At 42.0% G+C, this 21,550-nt stretch overlaps 1 long non-coding RNA gene across 1 annotated transcript; it reads right to left on the reverse strand.

Annotated features, from left to right (window-relative positions):
* On the reverse strand, positions 1-4,181 carry LOC125884743 (uncharacterized). The gene is made up of 4 exons (XR_007448757.1): positions 3,734-4,181; positions 1,183-1,261; positions 925-970; positions 1-41 (listed from the first exon to the last, which is right to left on the reverse strand). It is a non-coding gene; the product is annotated as an uncharacterized LOC125884743 (long non-coding RNA).
* Positions 4,182-21,550: the final 17,369 nt, after the last annotated feature.

Consider the following 21,550-nt stretch of genomic DNA (forward strand, 5'->3'; position numbering starts at 1 on the left):
GGTGCCTGTTCTCCCCCGTAAACCCTGCTCCAATGCTTGTCCTAAAAAATATAAGCAAGTTTCTCATCATTAGCAGTCATCAGTGTTGGAGGTGAGAATGTAAATTGTACTCATAATGAACCAGGCAGTTGCACATACATAACAAGGCTGTGTCAAATACTATATTACATCTTTGTAACTTTCTCCAAGACAAGCACAAGCGGTATCATATAGAGCTGCAACAATATGTGTCAACACAGAGCTGGCGAGTTCAGCGCGCAGGCTGCGTGGAGGAATACATGACGTGAGTCGGTTAGTTCCAGGTAAACTTTTTCCCGACCAATTAATGCACTGGAAAAAATAGTATTCATGGCGTACACTTACACTTAATAATACCACAACTGTGGTATTATTTTGAGAGCAATCTACTACATCTAATATACTTAGAGGCTATTTGTACATCATACAGTCCCACTTTAAAAAAACTGAACTATCACTTTAAGCCCAGGAAAACAATATTATGATCTAAAAAATCTGACAACATAACAATATCTAGTCTCATATCACAATAAGATCTATTATCGGTACATTGTCCAGCCCTATTGGAACAGAACTTGAATGAAGAAAATGTATGATTGAAAAAAATATTTTCGCTTATTTTAAAGGCTTAAAGGGATGCATAACAATGCCATTTTCACTGTATATCCATTTCTTATGAAACTGTATGGTAAGTGTTAGTGTGGTAACACGTTATAGCTTATAATCATAATATAATGAGCAAATAAAAAAATGTGAGTGACATCCCTCAAGGCAGGTTTGCCGGTTTTATTGGAGGTATTCAGAAGTAATAAGAGCTGATACCACAATACATTTTTTCATTTCAACAATGCATATTGCCACATTTTGATATCACTGTCTTTATGTCAGGATAACGTAAATACTCACTGGCTCTGAAGATCTTGTGGCAGGAGCTTTTTCATTCCCAAAATTTCTGGATCATGAGGGGAAAACACACACAGATACACAAACATTATCAACCACTGGCTTACTGTTGGAGACATGAGCATGCAAAGTACTACTCAACAGCTTCACAGAAAACATTCTCATTGTAACTGATCTGAACTTGCTTTCATGAAACAAATCCAATAATGTATGTCTTGCCTCTGTTTGTCCATCTGTCCCTGGGTTTAATCATGCACCCACCATTCAGTGATATCTTGTCACTCCTGGTTCTTCAGCCTTCTTGTGATCTCACAGGTGATGCACTGCAAGGGGTCCTTTACTGTGTGAAATACAGTTTGGACACAGTGAAGAATATGGTAAATGGACTGTACTTATATAACGGCTTTCTAGTCTTATCAACCACTCAAAGTGCTCTAAATTCATGTCTATCATTTACCCATTCACACACTCATAGTGGGTGCTAGGGGTGCCAACCAGCTCATCAGGAGGATCTACATTAATCATTTACACACATACTTTCACATGCTCTGTCTCTATCTGTCAATTATGTCTCTCTCTGTACATATATGTACATACATAGACACATACATATATATACTGTGTGTATATATATTATGTATATACAGTACATACAGTACAGGCCAAAAGTTTGGACACACCTTCTCATTCAATGCGTTTTCTTTATTTTCATGACTATTTACATTGTAGATTCTCACTGAAGGCATCAAAACTATGAATGAACACATGTGGAGTTATGTACTTAACAAAAAAAGGTGAAATAACTGAAAACATGTTTTATATTCTAGTGTCTTCAAAATAGCCACCCTTTGCTCTGATTACTGCTTTGCACACTCTTGGCATTCTCTCGATGAGCTTCAAGAGGTAGTCACCTGAAATGGTTTTCCAACAGTCTTGAAGGAGTTCCCAGAGGTGTTTCGCACTTGTTGGCCCCTTTGCCTTCACTCTGCGGTCCAGCTCACCCCAAACCATCTCGATTGGGTTCAGGTCCGGTGACTGTGGAGGCCAGGTCATCTGCCGCAGCACTCCATCACTCTCCTTCTTGGTCAAATAGCCCTTACACAGCCTGGAGGTGTGTTTGGGGTCATTGTCCTGTTGAAAAATAAATGATCGTCCAACTAAACGCATAAACCGGATGGGATGGCATGTCGCTGCAGGATGCTGTGGTAGCCATGCTGGTTCAGTGTGCCTTCAATTTTGAATAAATCCCCAACAGTGTCACCAGCAAAACACCCCCACACCATCACACCTCCTCCTCCATGCTTCACAGTGGGAACCAGGCATGTGGAATCCATCCGTTCACCTTTTCTGCGTCTCACAAAGACACGGCGGTTGGAACCAAACATCTCAAATTTGGACTCATCAGACCAAAGCACAGATTTCCACTGGTCTAATGTCCATTCCTTGTGTTTCTTGGCCCAAACAAATCTCTTCTGCTTGTTGCCTCTCCTTAGCAGTGGTTTCCTAGCAGCTATTTGACCATGAAGGACTGATTCGCGCAGTCTCCTCTTAACAGTTGTTCTAGAGATGGGTCTGCTGCTAGAACTCTGTGTGGCATTCATCTGGTCTCTGATCTGAGCTGCTGTTAACTTGCCATTTCTGAGGCTGGTGACTCGGATGAACTTATCCTCAGAAGCAGAGGTGACTCTTGGTCTTCCTTTCCTGGGTCGGTCCTCATGTGTGCCAGTTTTGTTGTAGTGCTTGATGGTTTTTGCGACTCCACTTGGGGACACATTTAAAATTTTTGCAATTTTCCGGACTGACTGACCTTCATTTCTTAAAGTAATGATGGCCACTCTTTTTCTTTAGTTAGCTGATTGGTTCTTGCCATAATATGAATTTTAACAGTTGTCCAATAGGGCTGTCGGCTGTGTATTAACCTGACTTCTGCACAACACAACTGATGGTCCCAACCCCATTGATAAAGCAAGAAATTCCACTAATTAACCCTGATAAGGCACACCTGTGAAGTGGAAACCATTTCAGGTGACTACCTCTTGAAGCTCATGGAGAGAATGCCAAGAGTGTGCAAAGCAGTAATCAGAGCAAAGGGTGGCTATTTTGAAGAAACTAGAATATAAAACATGTTTTCAGTTATTTCACCTTTTTTTGTTAAGTACATAACTCCACATGTGTTCATTCATAGTTTTGATGCCTTCAGTGAGAATCTACAATGTAAATAGTCATGAAAATAAAGAAAACGCATTGAATGAGAAGGTGTGTCCAAACTTTTGGCCTGTACTGTATATGTACTCTCTCTCTCTCTCTCTCTCTCTCTCTCTCTCTCTATGAAAAAGGGGCATGACAGTTTTGATGAAATTCTTAAGTTGTGTCTATATCAACCCCCTAACGTTTCGAAGACCATTACGGTTTGCATTATACAGTAACGTTACTTTAAGCTTACATCTCAAATTCGTTCACCAACAGTGCTGGACGTTATTAACGTTAGGTTAACTTAACTCAGCAACAACCAACTGTAACGTAACATAATGTTAATATCATTACAAAGAATTGCTGCCTACAAACAGAACAAGTAAAGCCTCCCGACTACTCTCCATTCAATATTAACGTTATGTTTTGCTGGCATTAATCATGCCAACAAGCTAACGTTATAACGTTAGCTAACTTCAATGTTAACTTACCTGTAACATTAACGTTAGCTAATTTAGCTAGTATCCTGACGGTTACAGACAGTAATTGACATGAAATTACAAACAATAACGTTATGTTAGGTTATCAACTTACAGAAAATATAACAGGGAATGGTTCTTACCTGATGTCGCCCGAATAATAGTAATAAGATGAAGTTCATGTAGTTAGAAGACGAAACAGATCCCGCCGGACCCTTCCGTTGTCTCCATATTCCAGTTTTTTTTTTGTTCTCCGTTAACAATGACAAGCCACGACTCACTAAATAAGCAAGCAGGTGTAAAATAAGCCAGTTATTAATCTAGGTAACGTTATTCGATGGGCAGTCAGTCGCGCCGATGTCCCGCAGCAGTCATTCAAACTGACGTATTTTCAAATTAAGGCGCGCAGAGTTGTCATTGGGCAGTTCTTCTTCTTCTTCTTTGTCTTCTTCTTCTGTGTTTAAGGGCGGTTGGCATCTAAATTTTTGCATTACCGTTTAGCCAAGGGTTTATATCTGCCTTGGTGAAACTATAAAATAATAAACACGGAGGCTCCAGTAACTTAAGGACGACTTCTCCCTTTTTCCCAGTCAATATAGTCATATACCACTTCCGCTCTTTCACCCTTCACAATAAGAGCCCATAACAGGAAACTCAAGATCATCAATCATAGGTTAGTATCTGCTGTACTCTTATTACAAAAAAGAAAAAAAGACCCCCCCCCCCCCATAAATAAATAAATTAAATAACGTTCCCCTACATCCCTCATCGCATAGGCTGTTATATTTAATTGATTGTCCAAATGTTTTTTTCATTGCAGTGTATGAATACAATTTTTTTCATTAGTCCTGTCCAGTGATCTAAGACAGATTAAAATATACTACTATCCTCAATTAAATGGAGAAACCTCCGTCCTTCTCTGTTGAATGACTGCATATGATGTTTTGTTTGTCAGTTATTACAGAGATCTTTCCAGGCTTTCTATCGTTTGTATGGGTTGCTGTGGATGCTGTATCACCACCCAGAAATATTTTACTCACTCTGTTAATGTTTTCTTTTAATGATATCTTGTTTTTTGTCAAGTTTTGGGCATGTGGGCTGAAGCACACCCGAAGTAGAAACTTATCGCAGATAGATGTTTTCTACACCCTAATATCACAACCCTAACCCTAACTTAGACTTTACAGAGAAAAACATTAGATTGTTAGTATGGAAATAAACCTTAATATAATGACCTACATGTTTAATTACAGACATTGAATGTGAAAGTACATATAGGCTAAATATAAAATTAATAAGATTTACCATTAATTTACAGAGAAAAACATTAGATTGTTAATACGGAAATAAACCTTAATATAACGAGCTACATGTTTAATTACAGACATTGAATGTAAAAGTACATATAAATGTAAAACTAATAAGATTTACTGTTAAATTACAGAGAAAAACATTAGATTGTTAGTATAGAAAAAACCTTAATATAACAAGCTACATGTTTAATTACAGAGACTGAATGTAAAAGTACATATGAATATAAAAACAATAAGATTTATTGTTAATTTACAGAGAAAAACTTTAGATTGTTAGTATAGAAATAAACCATAAATATAATGTGCTACATGTTTAATTACAGACAATTATTGTCATTTTACATAAATTTGACTGTAATTTAAGAAAGCAGAAAGATAATGTATAATTAATACAGTATATTTTCTGTAAAAAAATGAGAAATAAACATAGTTTGTCATTACTGGTATGACACTTTAAAAAAACAGGTGGGTTCTTAATTTACAGATAATATCTGTAATTTTACAGTTTTGTATACTATTTTTAAAAGACAGAAAACTACTGTAAAAATTTAAAGTTATTTACCGTAAAATTAGGATTTTTTTTTTTACAGTGTGTCCAACCAATCACAGACAGTGCCATGACAGTGAGCACACCAGAAAGCACACACAGCTATCAGTCATGACCTATATTCCCCGTTTTTAACATCAAATTACTTATTATAACCAAACTGGTCAGATAAAGTGACACTTGGACAAACAACAGTGTGATAAGAACTACCTAAAATGACAGAAATCATCTTTGCTTGGAGTTTAACACTAACATGGAGGAGGTGGAGTTCATGACCTATACTGCAGCCAGCCACCAATGTAAGACATCCCCTCCCCAGTATTTAGTGCATTTGTCCCCCCCCCCCACCCCCCAAGACAAACATGACAGTAGCTAGAGGTGTTTGTTTTGACAAAATTAAAGACATTTAAAACCCAAATTGATCCAGAAAATGCTCAAATTGGTGCTTTTACACTGACCAGAGTACAGGAGGCCCACTACTGCCCACTAAGGCCCTCTACTGGTGTGACTGCACTGAGGTGACCCGGAGGACACTCTCACTTTTCACAATCCTACTTTCATCCCCAACAGTTTCAGATAGATTTACTCTCTTAAATCTCTTTAAACAGAGTCCTCTGACTGTACAGCTGCCAAAATCATGATGACACAAGCTTGATACTGTCACATTATTCACCATCAAGTGTCTATCAAGAAAACTAAACCTGATTTGAAATAACGTTCTCCCCTTAATAATGCAGGCATCTACAGAGTGTTTCTAATAGTACTGATATTTCAGTTCAAAATCCCACAATGCACTGCTTAACCTCTGCTCCAGTAATAACAGACGTGTAGCCTAAATTACAGTTTGTGACACTCGTCAGTAGTGAGGCATGATGATTCACAAGTGTGTGAAGTCCCAATTTACTGCTCACTACAGAGAAGGCCACTGAGTGTTAATCATGGAGGGAACCAGAGAGAACCATTTCTGTTCTCCTGGCAAGATTCAATGCAGCATAATCACATTGTGAGAGAAGGAAATGTATCACGATCAGAGTGAAAGGCACATATTATTACAATCACACAATGAGGAACACTTCACTGGGAGATCTGAACACAGAGTAAGTGGCCAAGAATTTTTTTGCACATGTAAGGACTCTTGCTTCCTGGATGAAATACTCAGCACCAAAATAAGAACTATGTTCAATTAAAAAAAGGGAAATTGTTACCTGCAACATGCTGATGATGAAACTGACTATTAGTAGTAGTAGCAGTAGTTATCGTGGGAATTTAACTTATAAAATACAAAACATTACAGGAAAAAATGATGAGCAAATAAACAAATATACAAAATCAATATTTGATATTTCCCTTCATTCATCAGGAAGTGAGCCATTCTGATATGTGAATAATAAACTGAATGATAATAAACATTTCTTTCCCTTATTGAGACTGGCTGGTCAATCTGTAGGCCTGCTGCAAAGTACAGCAGTAGGTGTGTTACAGTGTGGATATTCTCCTGAGACCTCAGCTTTTGTTTGGTGTGCACTTTCAATTTCTCCTAGCTATTTGGGATTAGTAGGACCTGATAAGTATAAAAAACTAATCGTCTTTGGACAGTGAGTAGTTTTTGAAAGAAAGATGTCATCATATGAGGACAATGGGTTTATTTTTAATAGTCACAAGTGTGTAATGAAGTATTAAACAGTTTATTTCAATGCCTGAAAGTTGTTGTGCAAAAACAAAACTGAAAACATTGTGTAACTCTGTGGGTTAGAGGTCACTGTTCATGTCTACAGCTGTTCAAAACTGTTCATTTCAGTACCTCAACATGGCTGTGCAAGACAAATATGGAACATAGCGTTAGTTCAGGTAGGACATGATGTCAAATCTCATTCAGGGTGCCCTATTTAAACTGCTCTGACCTGCCTACTGTTGCTGCATCCTCTCCTCCACCCCCGCTACTCCTTTTCATGCTGTATATGACTTATCATATTAGCTCTGAATGAATTTTTCTCTTGCCACACTCCAAGCTAGGAACAGTCTGTCACACCTTACTGGCCGATATATGAAATGCTGTGATAATACAATAATAAAGTCCCAGTGTCCTCAAATGAGTACTTTTAATCTAACAGTGTCCTAGCCTGTTACCTCTGCTGACATTGGTCATATGTGTGTGCAAAATAAAACTCCACATGTATCCTCCTGAGACCCTGCATCCTCACGAGGACATTACATTTTGGGTAATACTTCATTCTGCTGATCTTAGACCTGTTGTCCTGGCTCGTCAACACTTTAATGCTCAGTCTACAGCCAATCCTGACATAAAAGTGGACAAGGTACAAAAGCTGATCAAATTTTATGGTTGAATCATGTTTATTTGTGGTCTGACTCATAGAGTGTAGCTACGCCTCACAGACAGCCTGTCACTCAAGTGGTCCCACCCTTGCATATGTGTAACTTTAAGCCTTAAATGTTAACAGGTGAGTTATATAAAACTTCACCGTCAGTACAGCGATCATGAATATTGAAATTAAATTAGATTAAAAAAGTTGCATTAAATAAATAAATACTGTTCAGGAAATTTTCCATTACCAATTTGGAATGTGTTTAAATAGCCGGAGCTAATTTACAAAGATAATTTGACCCCTTATTGTGTTATTTTCCTGATAAACATTCTCATCAACCCTAAACTAATCCAGTATTACATTTCGTATGAGACTTTACCATTATATTGCCATGTGACTTTACATTTTATATAATTTTACACAAGGTTTTACAAGTGTTAACACCTCCATCTTCTTCTTCTTCTTCTTCTCTTCTTCTTCTTCTTCTTCTTCTTCTTCTTCTTCTTCTTCTTCGGCTTCTTCTTCTCCTTCTGTCTGCACCTCCAGTGTATAATTTATTTTAATTTGATTTAATTTGATTTGTTTTACTTTATTTTTACTGATATATGTATATGTGTGTGTATATATATATATATATATATGTGTGTGTGTGTGTGTGTATATATGTATATTTAATAAATATTTATACTTATCCTTATGTGTATACTTTATGTTGTGGCCCGTAGGTCCTGAAACACAAAGTCTTAAAAGTTAATAAGTTATAAATGTATTAGCATTTATGGCCTAATAAATGGTTAATAATAATGTTTATGTTTTTCTTTAAAGATCCTTTGGCAGCCTTCAGTGATAGGATTCGGGAGGCCTCTATCATCATCATCATCATCATCATCATCATCATCGTCATCAGCTCGTTTTTTAATTCATAAGGAAGATAAATATTTGACCACTTAGCTTCTGGCAAAGGGCTGTCTCAAGAACAAAATCAATTTATAAACAACTTATCAACATCAACAACTGCAAGATTAATAAATGACCATGAGAATCTTTCATACATGATTTATTAATGTTTTTTTTATAATTGCAGTTGACTGATGAGCTTTTGCTGATGGCTTATTAGAAACTGAAAACCTCAAGACTTGTTATGAACGACATACTAACATCTCTAACTGTAGACTTATAAGACTTATAAGAAAGTGAACGACACACACAAGCATTTATCAGCCAAATTAAATCACATTTATTCATATAGTGCCAAATTATTATTATTATGTAGAGCAGGTGTAGACCATACTCTTTCATTTACAGAGACCCAACAAATTCCCACCATGAGCAAGCACTTTGGCGACAGTGGCGAGGAAAAACTGCCTTTTAACAGGCAGAAACCTCGAGCAGAACCAGGCTCTATGGTGGGCGGCCATCTGCCTCGACCGGTTGGGTTGAGAGAGGTAGAGAGAAAGAGAGGGGGAGGTAGATGTTGGAGGAAGCGGCATCTCTGGTCCTCCTGGCCTTGATCAGCTCTCAGTGAATGTTAAGGTCTGTAAAGTCCAACAGGGCCTGAAGAAAACCACACAGAGTTCCCACCTCAGATATTATTCTAACACCTTCTACTACACAGATATATAACATCCCTGTTTTCACTCAGTGACTTCTACAGACTTGATCATTTCTAACATGCATTCAAAGATCAGATTAACTGAACATTCATGACCACACACTGAGAAATATCTCCTAAATATCCAGATACCTCATAGTGCTATACACCAGCCTGATCCACACTACCTTGAGTTCAGACGAATGGGAGGAAGAAGAGCTCCCTCTGGTAGATGAAGTTCAGCTTAACAGTCAGTCAGGTTTGTGCTGATGGGCGTGTGCTCTTCTTTCACACAGCGTCTGGAAATACCTGAGAAGAAGAAGATGATGTAACCAGAAAGTTTATCAGCCAGGGCGTGCTGTTAGTACACAGCTATGTTTCTGCACTGTATCTGAATGGTTCTATTTACAAGTGTATCTCTGGTCCCTGCTGTTCCACTGAGGTCTTCACATGGAGACAGGACTGCAGTCAGTGGGGCAGGAGGCTGGAAAACAGGCTGGAGGTGGAGATGCAGCTGTCTGCTAGAATCTGCAGGTGGAGGCAGCAGCTGCAGGTTGCTGGCAGAGGCTGTAGATGGAGGCTTGGTGGTAGATGTCTGCCAGAATCTCAAGGTGGAGATGGTAGTTTAGATCGCTGGCATAGGCTGTAGGTGGAGGTTTGGCATTAGCTGTCTGTCAGAGCCTGCAGGTTGCTGGCAGAGGATGTAGATGGAGGTTAACAGAAGTTTAAAAATGGCATGGTTCTTAAGCACTTTGACATGGTGTAGCTGGTGGAGCAAGACACTTTAGAGGCAGTTGGTGGAGGTTTCACAGCAGCTGTCTGCAGGAACCTGCAGGTGGAGGCGGCAGCTGCAGGTTGCTGGCAGAGGCTGGAGATGGAGGTTGACAGAAGTTTAAATATCGCATGGTTTGACATGGTGTAGCTGGTGGAGCAAGACACTTTAGAGGCAGTCGATGGCGGTTTCACAGCAGCTGTCTGCAGGAACCTGCAGGTGGAGGCGGCAGCTGCAGGTTACTGGCAGAGGCTGTAGGTGGAGGTTGATAGAAATCTAAAAATGGCATGGTTCTTAAGCACTTTGACATGGTGTAGCTGGTGGAGCGAGACACTTTAGAGGCAGTTGGTGGAGGTTTCACAGCCGCTGTCTGCCAGAACCTGCAGGTGGAGGCAGCAGCTGCAGGTTACTGGCAGAGGCTGTAGATGGAAGCTTGACAGTAGCTGTCTGCCAGAGTCATAAGGTGGAGTTGGTGGTGTAGATCGCTGGCATAGGCTGTAGGTGGAGGTTAACAGAAGTTTAAAAATGGCATGGTTCTTAAGCATTTTGACATGGTGTAGCTGGTGGAGCAAGACACTTTAGAGGCAGTTGGTGGAGGTTTCACAGCCGCTGTCTGCCAGAACCTGCAGTTGGAGGCGGCAGCTGCAGGTTGCTGGCAGAGGCTGGAGATGGAGGTTGGCAGAAGTTTAAATATTGCATGGTTTGACATGGTGTAGCTGGTGGAGCAAGACACTTTAGAGGCAGTCGATGGCGGTTTCACAGCAGCTGTCTGCAGGAACCTGCAGGTGGAGGCGGCAGCTGCAGGTTGCTGGCAGAGGCTGTAGGTGGAGGTTGATAGAAATCTAAAAATTGCATGGTTCTTAAGCGCTTTGACATAGTGTAGCTGGTGGAGCGAGACACTTTAGAGGTCAGGTGGAGGCAGCAGGTGGAGGCAGCAGCTGCAGGTTACTGGCAGAGGCTGTAGATGGAGGCTTGACGGTAGCTGTCTGCCAGAGTCATAAGGTGGAGTTGGTGGTGTAGATCGCTGGCATAGGCTGTAGGTGGAGGACTGGCCACAGCTGTCTGCCAGAACCTGCAGGTGGAGGCGGCAGCTGCAGGTTGCTGGCAGAGGCTGGAGATGGAGGTTGACAGAAGTTTAAATATCGCATGGTTTGACATGGTGTAGCTGGTGGAGCAAGACACTTTAGAGGCAGTCGATGGCGGTTTCACCGCAGCTGTCTGCCAGAACCTGCAGGTGGAGGCGGCAGCTGCAGGTTACTGGCAGAGGCTGTAGATGAGTTTAAACCTGAAGGTGGCAGTGAGAGGCCGTTGGTGAAGGTTGGATATGGACACTTCAGAGGCAGCTGGTGGAGGCGTTCCTTTAACTGTGTGTGAGAATTAGCAGGTGGAGCATGGGGCAGCAGTTGGATGATAAAAGCTGCTGTCAGAGGGTGGAGGCAGAGGTTAGATGTGCAGCAGAGTCACAGAGGTGGAGAGAGGTCTGTTCTGTTGCAGCACAAAACTACAACACTTAACTTGAACTACAACACTTAACTTGAACTACAGAACTATTTACATATCTGAGCTAATAGGACTAATATTTAGTGCTTAGCTCGTTTGGCGTGTGGCGGTGTCCAGGGCTCGGGCTCTCCTGAAGTGTCCACGTCATACAGGGGAGGATGGTGTTCAACCCCGTATGACACGTCCACATGAACCAGTCCGTCCTCAGTGACTGATTCAGTGAACGTTGTATGCTCCAGTTGCTCCCACTGCCTCTGCTTGATGCACCTCCCCAACGCCAGACTGTAAGGACGCAGCCGCCATCCTTGTACCTGTGAGGAGCAGAAGAAACAGAAATTAAATCATAAGGATACATGTGATTAAAAAGCTTCAATATGATTCTGAAGTAATAATTATTGAAGAAGGTGATGATGATCTGACTGAAAGATGATTCTGACTCAAACACACCTCAGCATGGGGTCCACAACTTCGTGGTAGAGCCGCTGGTACTCTTCCACGGAGCGGTTGTGGATCATCAGAGGGCCGTCATCAGGCAGCGGAGCAGTGGAGGGCTGGGGGCCGGGGGCCACACCGGAGCACACTGGCAGCTCGTCAGGTGAGATGGTGGCTGAAGGCCTGGGGACCAGATTTAAAAAAGACAGCATGTCAGTGTCCGATGTGGAGGGCTGAGGCGTGGAAACAGCACTGACCACCTCTGGAGCTTCCGAGGGTTCGCAAGGACGAGCCACGGAGGTCCTCTTCCTCTTCTGGGGAGGAGCAGCAGCAGAAGCAAAGGGCTGGTACTTCTGCTCGGAGGTGGACACCTGGGGAAGGTCAGCAACACACAGGAGGATGTCAGGCTCCAGTAAACTTGTTATTTAACAACATACTTTTATAATCTGACAGGAGACAAAGACATCAGACGCTCTGCAGAGGACCACCTTGTCAAATGAAACATTTGTAAAGCTGTCTGATTCTAGTTATTAAGGGTTACATCCACAACAATGTGGGACATCAAATGTCTGACCTGGTCATGGCTGCAGCATGAACACTTGCTGCGGGCCACACGCCGCCTGTGTCTCTCCAGCCTGGGCACAGTACACAGCTACAAGACACACTCATGTTAGACTGAGGCTTCACAAGTACAGTAAATGATACACAGCACTGAATGATACCAATTTCATGTGACAATTTTCTGCAAAAAAAATCAACCTCTCTTTAGAAAATGGCATTACTCTTCATGAGCATGTTCGCCTGTTAGTCCTTTAACACATGGAGTTTTTTGTTTCCTAAAATGTCCCCATTAAAGATCAGATCAACCTGCCAGGGGCCCCGGGACAAAATGAGCCGCTGGGCCCCTGTTAATCCTCGTTCCTCACACACTCTGTGTGTGTGTGTGTGTGTGTGTGTGTGTGTGTGTGTGTGTGTGTGTGTGTACAGTTTTTCTGTGCTGAAATATTACCTGGCCTCACATCTGCTGTGGTAATCTGAATAAATATTTTCATTTTGCAACATGTAAGCAAAAAAACTTAAATAATAAAGGTCATAAGACTTTGACACAGCGGCCTTCTTGGGGACCAGACACCAAGGTCAGGTAATAAATCAAGATTCACTTTAAGGCCCTCATAATGTGAGCTGCTATCATGTTTCAGTGCTGCATATTACTACAAAAACATCTACTAAATTACCACAAACCATTTAGTTCACATATCTTGTGGGAATTATATGCTAAGTTCATGTACATGTCTAAAAATATGACAAGAAATTATTCTGTCATCAGTGAGGCGGCCATTTTGATTATGTGCATTGTTGTTATTTTTTAAATGAACAGATGAATTGATCAGTACAGGTTTCCCTGCAATAAATAAATATTAATATAATATAAATATTGATTTCCACTTCAATATATTTTGTGTACCATGTGACACCTGGAGTGGGGGGAGTGTGTGAAAGCAAATAAGAGAAAATATATAAAGGCTGTTTTAATTTTACGGCCACTGAACACTTAATATTCAAATGTAAACACCTCTGAATTCATAGCATTGAAATATTTTACTGTGATAAACCATGTATCTGAATATGTGAACCTTGAAAAAGTATATTAAGCATAATATTAAGCATTCGGTGTTTGTTAAAATTAAAATGATGTCTTTTATTTGCTTCTACATGGCGATCAGATCCTGTTAATAATGTGTTAGTGAACTTAAAGCGTCGACAGTAAAACACACACAAACACAGCAACAGTCAAAGAGTATAAATCTTACAGTTTCCATGATGGAAGTGAGTTGAGCGTCTTTCAGTGAGTCTCTGTGAGTCTTTTGTCCTTGTCAGGAGACAACAAGTCCTCAGCACAAGAGTTGAGTTGGAAGAAATCGTCGACTGTAAGTTGTGAAAAACTTTTGTGGACCGTTCTCGGTTTTGTTTGTCTTATATATATATATATGATGATCTTGTATAAATGATGCACCTGGAGACAAACCATAGCAACCATGGAATCCTTCACCTCATGACGCGCACGCGTGTTGTTACAGTCACACCTCACCTCTGTGATGTAAAGTTTGATTGAATCAGCCTGTAAAACACCTGAGATCAAGTCCATATCTAACTGTGTATAAATGTAGCCTCCACACATGACTGCGTCCTCACTCATATTGTCTGCTACAGGTTTGCTTTCAGTCTCATGAACGGGCCTACTTATGGAGGTTTGATACAGCAACATGGGCTCACTGCAGCCTCATGGACTGTATTAGTTCCTGTTCATAGAGTATTACTTATATTTATGAAACATATCTCTGAGTTTTGTTGAGTTGTGTCTTTTTCACTTTGGTCTTTTGAACTTTAAAGTGTAAAAGAAATTAGTAGCTGGATCGATATGTGCGTCTCCACATTGGCAGAGCCGCTATGCGCATTTTACGCACGTGGCGCAACACCGTTAACTGTAACACACCTACCGCGGTACTTTGCAGCGGGCCTACAGACTCTTAACTTGACCAACCAGTCTCAGTAAGGGTCATAAGACCACATCACAGAAATGTTTATTATCATTCAGTTTATTATTCACACATCAGAATGTCTGAAAAAGTCTGCTGTTACATTACACATAGGTTTGGTGTGGATCCTCGCAACTTTTTGGCAGTTAAGTGGTTCAACAGTTCATTGGAGGAGATTTCCTGATGAATGAAGGGAAATAGCAAATATTCATTTTGTATATTTGTTCATTTGCTCAACATTTTCTGAAACGTTTTGTATGTTCCCACCTGATTTCAGTTATCTGCTTTATTTCATTTTCATGTGCATCTTGACGTGTCATTGTGGAGTAAAGTTAAAAGTTAAATTCCCACGACTACTCCTGGTACTATCAATAATAGTCAGTTTCATCATCAGCATGTTGCAGGTAACAATTTCCCTTTTTTAACTGAACATAGTTCTTATTTTGGTTCATCCAGGAAGCAAAAATCCTTACATGTGCAAAAAAAAATCTTGGCCACTTACTCTGTGTTCAGATCTCCCAGTGAAGTGTTCCTCATTGTGTGATTGTAATAATATGTGCCTTTCACTCTGATCGTGATACATTTCCTTCTCTCACAATGTGATTATGCTGCATTGAATCTTGCCAGGAGAACAGAAATGGTTCTCTCTCGTTCCCTCCATGATTAACACTCAGTGGCCTTCTCTGTAGTGAGCAGTAAATTGGGACTTCACACACTTGTGAATCATCATGCCTCACTACTGACAAGTGTCACAAACTGTAATTTAGGCTACACGTCTGTTACTACTGGAGCAGAGGTTAAGCAGTGCATTGTGGGACTTTGAACTGAAATATCAGTACTGTTAGAAACACTCTGTAGATGCCTGCATTATTAAGGGGAGAACGTTATTTCAAATCAGGTTTAGTTTTCTTGATAGACGCTTGATGGTGAATAATGTGACAGTATCAAGCTTGTGTCATCATGATTTTGGCAGCTGTACAGTCAGAGGACTCTGTTTAAAGAGATTTAAGAGAGTAAATCTGAAACTGTTGGGGATGAAAGTAGGATTGTGAAAAGTGAGAGTGTCCTCCGGGTCACCTCAGTGCAGTCACACCAGTAGAGGGCCTTAGTGGGCAGTAGTGGGCCTCCTGTACTCTGGTCAGTGTAAAAGCACCAATTTGAGCATTTTCTGGATCAATTTGGGTTTTAAATGTCTTTAATTTTGTCAAAACAAACACCTCTAGCTACTGTCATGTTTGTCTTGGGGGGGAACAAATGCACTAAATATTGGGGAGGGGACATGTCTCACATTAGTGGCTGGCTGCAGTATAGGTCATGAACTCCACCTCCTCCATGTTAGTGTTAAACTCCAAGCAAAGATGATTTCTGTCATTTTAGGTAGTTCTTATCACACTGTTGTTTGTCCAAGTGTCCCTTTATCTGACCAGTTTGGTTATAAGAAGTAATTTGATGTCAAAAAAAGGGGGAATATAGGTCATGACTGATAGCTGTGTGTGCTTTCTGGTGTGCTCACTGTCATGGCACTGTCTGTGATTGGTCGCACAGGTGTAGGGACAGGTAGTTGATACCAATAGAGACCGCTACTGTGCAGATATTTGGGCTTCATTCTGTACAGCGTACAGATACAATGTATCCATCGGCTTGTGGACTTCAGTTTTGAATCCTTGAGTTTGGCATTTCAGCCGTCGGCATCTTGGTTATTTTGGCGGCAGACATAACCATATTCGGACAGGAGGGAGGAGCAAGGGGGGTTCTGACTTGTACACCTCACAGACAGCCTGTCACGCAAGTGGTCCCACCCTTGCATATGTGTAACTTTAAGCCTTAATAAAATGTAAACAGGTGAGTTATATAAAAATTCACTGTCAGTACAGCGGTCATGAATGTTGAAATTAGCGTTAGAGACTAAAACTGTTTTTTGTACCAGGTTGCAAACATGGGCATCTATGAGGATTGACTCAGCCCCAAGTGGCCATTTGAGGAACTGCAGTTTTTGCCACTCTTCCTTGGCTTCATTTTTCAGCCCTGAAGGTTGCCACTTGGTTTCCCCCAACTTGAATCCTGACCTCTGACCTCTGTGTGCATTTAGGAATATCTGTGAGACTGCAGTAAACCACAGGAATACCTTTAGAAGCAGAGCGGTACTCTGTTTTAAAAGGAGCCCTCCTCTCTTCATTAATCTCTCCATCAAAAGTTCCCTGGCCTGAGATATTTTATGAACACTTAACCCAGTTTGTCTCCTTCAGGTTTTTGGGGTTTTATGTCTCTTGCTATACGCTGCTGGCAGGGCTCAGGGCGCACTGCATGCCCAAATAAGTTTTACTGGCAGCCCAGGTCCTCCATTTTTCCCTGGAAAAATACAACCATCTCATGATGTGGTGAGATGTGGAGAAAGTAAAATTATTACATGATAATACTGCTCTAAATAATGAATAAATAAATACTGTTCAGGAAATACTCCATAACCAGTTTGGAGTGTATTTAAATGCTGGAGCTAATTTACAAAGAAACATTTTTCTTCTTCTTTCTTTTCTTCTTCTTCTTCTTCTTCTTGTGTCAACACCTCCAAAGTACAATTTAATTTACTTTAATTTTATTTTATTTTATTTCATTTTATTTATTTATTTATTTATTTATTACTTTAATTAATATATCATCTTTTTTTGGAATAAATATTTATACTTATCCTTATGTGAATACTTTATATTGTGGCCCGTAGGTCCTGAAACACAAAGTCTTAGATCAGACTTGAGTCCTTGGGTCGAAAAAAAATCAACCACAAGAGTTTTTTGTTTTTGCCCAAACAGGTTTCCTGCCATTTTAAATGGTTATTATTGTGTAGCATCCTTCAAATTATACTGATGAGTGAATTTTTTAAGCATTATGAGTTTATAAGCATTAATTAATGCCTTTGCTTATTGTTAATATGCCCATTATTTTTGTCTTTATAGATCCTTTGGGAGGCCTCCATCATCATCATCAGCAGCAGCAGCAGCAGCAGCAGCAGCATAATCAGCTCGTTTTTTAATTCATAAGGAAGATAAATATTTGACCACTTAGCTTCTAGCAAAGGGCTGTCTCAAGAACAAAATCAATTTATAAACAACTTATCAACATCAACAACTGCAAGATTAATAAATGACCATGAGAATCTTTTATACATGATTTATTAATGGTTTTTTTTTATAATTGCAGTTGACTGATGAGCTTTTGCTGATGGCTTATTAGAAACTGAAAACCTCAAGACTTGTTATTAACGACATACTAACATCTCTAACTGTAGACTTATGAGAATTAAAAGAAAGTGAACGACACACACAAGCATTTATCAGCCAAATTAAATCACATTTATTCATATAGTGCCAAATTATTATTATATAGAGCAGGTGTAGACCATACTCTTTCATTTACAGAGACCCAACAAATTCCCACCATGAGCAAGCACTTTGGCGACAGTGGCGAGGAAAAACTGCCTTTTAACAGGCAGAAACCTCGAGCAGAACCAGGCTCTATGGTGGGCAGCCATCTGTCTCGACTGGTTGGGTTGAGAGAGGTAGAGAGAAAGAGAGGGGGAGGTAGATGTTGGAGGAAGCGGCATCTCTGGTCCTCCTGGCCTTGATCAGCTCTCAGTGAATGTTAAGGTCTGTAAAGTCCAACAGGGCCTGAAGAAAACCACATAGAGTTCCCACCTCAGATATTATTCTAACACCTTCTACTACACAGATATATAACATCCCTGTTTTCACTCAGTGACTTCTACAGACTTGATCATTTCTAACATGCATTCAAAGATCAGATTAACTGAACATTCATGACCACACACTGAGAAATATCTCCCAAATATCCAGATATCTCATAGTGCTATACACCAGCCTGATCCACACTACCTTGAGTTCAGACGAGTGGGAGGAAGAAGAGCTCTCTCTGGTAGATGAAGCTCAGCTTAACAGTCAGTCAAGTTTGTGCTGATGGGTGTGTGCTCTTCTTTCACACAGCGTCTGGAAATACCTGAGAAGAAGAAGATGATGTAACCAGAAAGTTTATCAGCCAGGGCGTGCTGTTAGTATACAGCTATGTTTCTGCACTGTATCTGAATGGTTCTATTTACAAGTGTATCTCTGGTCCCTGCTGTTCCACTGAGGTCTTCACATGGGGACAGGACTGCAGTCAGTGGGGCAGGAGGCTGGAAAACAGGCTGGAGGTGGAGATGCAGCTGTCTGCTAGAATCTGCAGGTGGAGGCAGCAGCTGCAGGTTGCTGGCAGAGGCTGTAGATGGAGGTGGTAGATGTCTGCCAGAATCTCAAGGTGGAGATGGTAGTTTAGATCGCTGGCATAGGCTGTAGGTGGAGGTTTGGCATTAGCTGTCTGTCAGAGCCTGCAGGTTGCTGGCAGAGGATGTAGATGGAGGTTAACAGAAGTTTAAAAATGGCATGGTTCTTAAGCACTTTGACAGGGTGTAGCTGGTGGAGCAAGACACTTTAGAGGCAGTTGGTGGAGGTTTCACAGCAGCTGTCTGCAGGAACCTGCAGGTGGAGGCGGCAGCTGCAGGTTGCTGGCAGAGGCTGGAGATGGAGGTTGACAGAAGTTTAAATATCGCATGGTTTGACATGGTGTAGCTGGTGGAGCAAGACACTTTAGAGGCAGTCGATGGCGGTTTCACAGCAGCTGTCTGCAGGAACCTGCAGGTGGAGGCGGCAGCTGCAGGTTACTGGCAGAGGCTGTAGGTGGAGGTTGATAGAAATCTAAAAATGGCATGGTTCTTAAGCACTTTGACATGGTGTAGCTGGTGGAGCGAGACACTTTAGAGGCAGTTGGTGGAGGTTTCACCGCCGCTGTCTGCCAGAACCTGCAGGTGGAGGCAGCAGCTGCAGGTTACTGGCAGAGGCTGTAGATGGAAGCTTGACAGTAGCTGTCTGCCAGAGTCATAAGGTGGAGTTGGTGGTGTAGATCGCTGGCATAGGCTGTAGGTGGAGGTTAACAGAAGTTTAAAAATGGCATGGTTCTTAAGCATTTTGACATGGTGTAGCTGGTGGAGCAAGACACTTTAGAGGCAGTTGGTGGAGGTTTCACAGCTGTCTGCCAGAACCTGCAGTTGGAGGCGGCAGCTGCAGGTTGCTGGCAGAGGCTGGAGATGGAGGTTGGCAGAAGTTTAAATATTGCATGGTTTGACATGGTGTAGCTGGTGGAGCAAGACACTTTAGAGGCAGTCGATGGCGGTTTCACAGCAGCTGTCTGCAGGAACCTGCAGGTGGAGGCGGCAGCTGCAGGTTGCTGGCAGAGGCTGTAGGTGGAGGTTGATAGAAATCTAAAAATTGCATGGTTCTTAAGCGCTTTGACATAGTGTAGCTGGTGGAGCGAGACACTTTAGAGGTCAGGTGGAGGCAGCAGGTGGAAGCAGCAGCTGCAGGTTACTGGCAGAGGCTGTAGATGGAGGCTTGACGGTAGCTGTCTGCCAGAGTCATAAGGTGGAGTTGGTGGTGTAGATCGCTGGCATAGGCTGTAGGTGGAGGACTGGCCACAGCTGTCTGCAGGAACCTGCAGGTGGAGGCGGCAGCTGCAGGTTGCTGGCAGAGGCTGGAGATGGAGGTTGACAGAAGTTTAAATATCGCATGGTTTGACATGGTGTAGCTGGTGGAGCAAGACACTTTAGAGGCAGTCGATGGCGGTTTCACCGCAGCTGTCTGCCAGAACCTGCAGGTGGAGGCGGCAGCTGCAGGTTACTGGCAGAGGCTGTAGATGAGTTTAAACCTGAAGGTGGCAGTGAGAGGCCGTTGGTGAAGGTTGGATATGGACACTTCAGAGGCAGCTGGTGGAGGCGTTCCTTTAACTGTGTGTGAGAATTAGCAGGTGGAGCATGGGGCAGCAGTTGGATGATAAAAGCTGCTGTCAGAGGGTGGAGGCAGAGGTTAGATGTGCAGCAGAGTCACAGAGGTGGAGAGAGGTCTGTTCTGTTGCAGCACAAAACTACAACACTTAACTTGAACTACAACACTTAACTTGAACTACAGAACTATTTACATATCTGAGCTAATAGGACTAATATTTAGTGCTTAGCTCGTTTGGCGTGTGGCGGTGTCAGGGCTCGGGCTCTCCTGAAGTGTCCACGTCATACAGGGAGGATGGTGTTCAACCCGATGACACGTCCACATGAACCAGTCCGTCCTCAGTGACTGATTCAGTGAGCGTTGGGCGCTCAGTCGCTCCCACAGCCTCTGCTTGATGCACCTCCCCAACGCCAGACTGTAAGGACGCAGCCGGCCATCCTTGTACCTGTGAGGAGCAGAAGAAACAGAAATTAAATCATAAGGATACATGTGATTAAAAAGCTTCAATATGATTCTGAAGTAATAATTATTGAAGAAGGTGATGATGATCTGACTGAAAGATGATTCTGACTCAAACACACCTCAGCATGGGGTCCACAACTTCGTGGTAGAGCCGCTGGTACTCTTCCACGGAGCGGTTGTGGATCCTCAGAGGGCCGTCATCAGGCAGCGGAGCAGTGGAAGGCTGGGGGCCGGGGGCCACACCGGAGCACACTGGCAGCTCGTCAGGTGAGATGGTGGCTGAAGGCCTGGGGACCAGATTTAAAAAAGACAGCATGTCAGTGTCCGATGTGGAGGGCTGAGGCGTGGAAACAGCACTGACCACCTCTGGAGCTTCCGAGGGTTCGCAAGGACGAGCCACGGAGGTCCTCTTCCTCTTCTGGGGAGGAGCAGCAGCAGAAGCAAAGGGCTGGTACTTCTGCTCGGAGGTGGACACCTGGGGAAGGTCAGCAACACACAGGAGGATGTCAGGCTCCAGTAAACTTGTTATTTAACAACACACTTTTATAATCTGACAGGAGACAAAGACATCAGACGCTCTGCAGAGGACCACCTTGTCAAATGAAACATTTGTAAAGCTGTCTGATTCTAGTTATTAAGGGTTACATCCACAACAAT

This window comes from Epinephelus fuscoguttatus, linkage group LG24 (assembly GCF_011397635.1).
Source record: "Epinephelus fuscoguttatus linkage group LG24, E.fuscoguttatus.final_Chr_v1".
Taxonomy (NCBI): Eukaryota; Metazoa; Chordata; class Actinopteri; order Perciformes; family Serranidae; genus Epinephelus; species Epinephelus fuscoguttatus.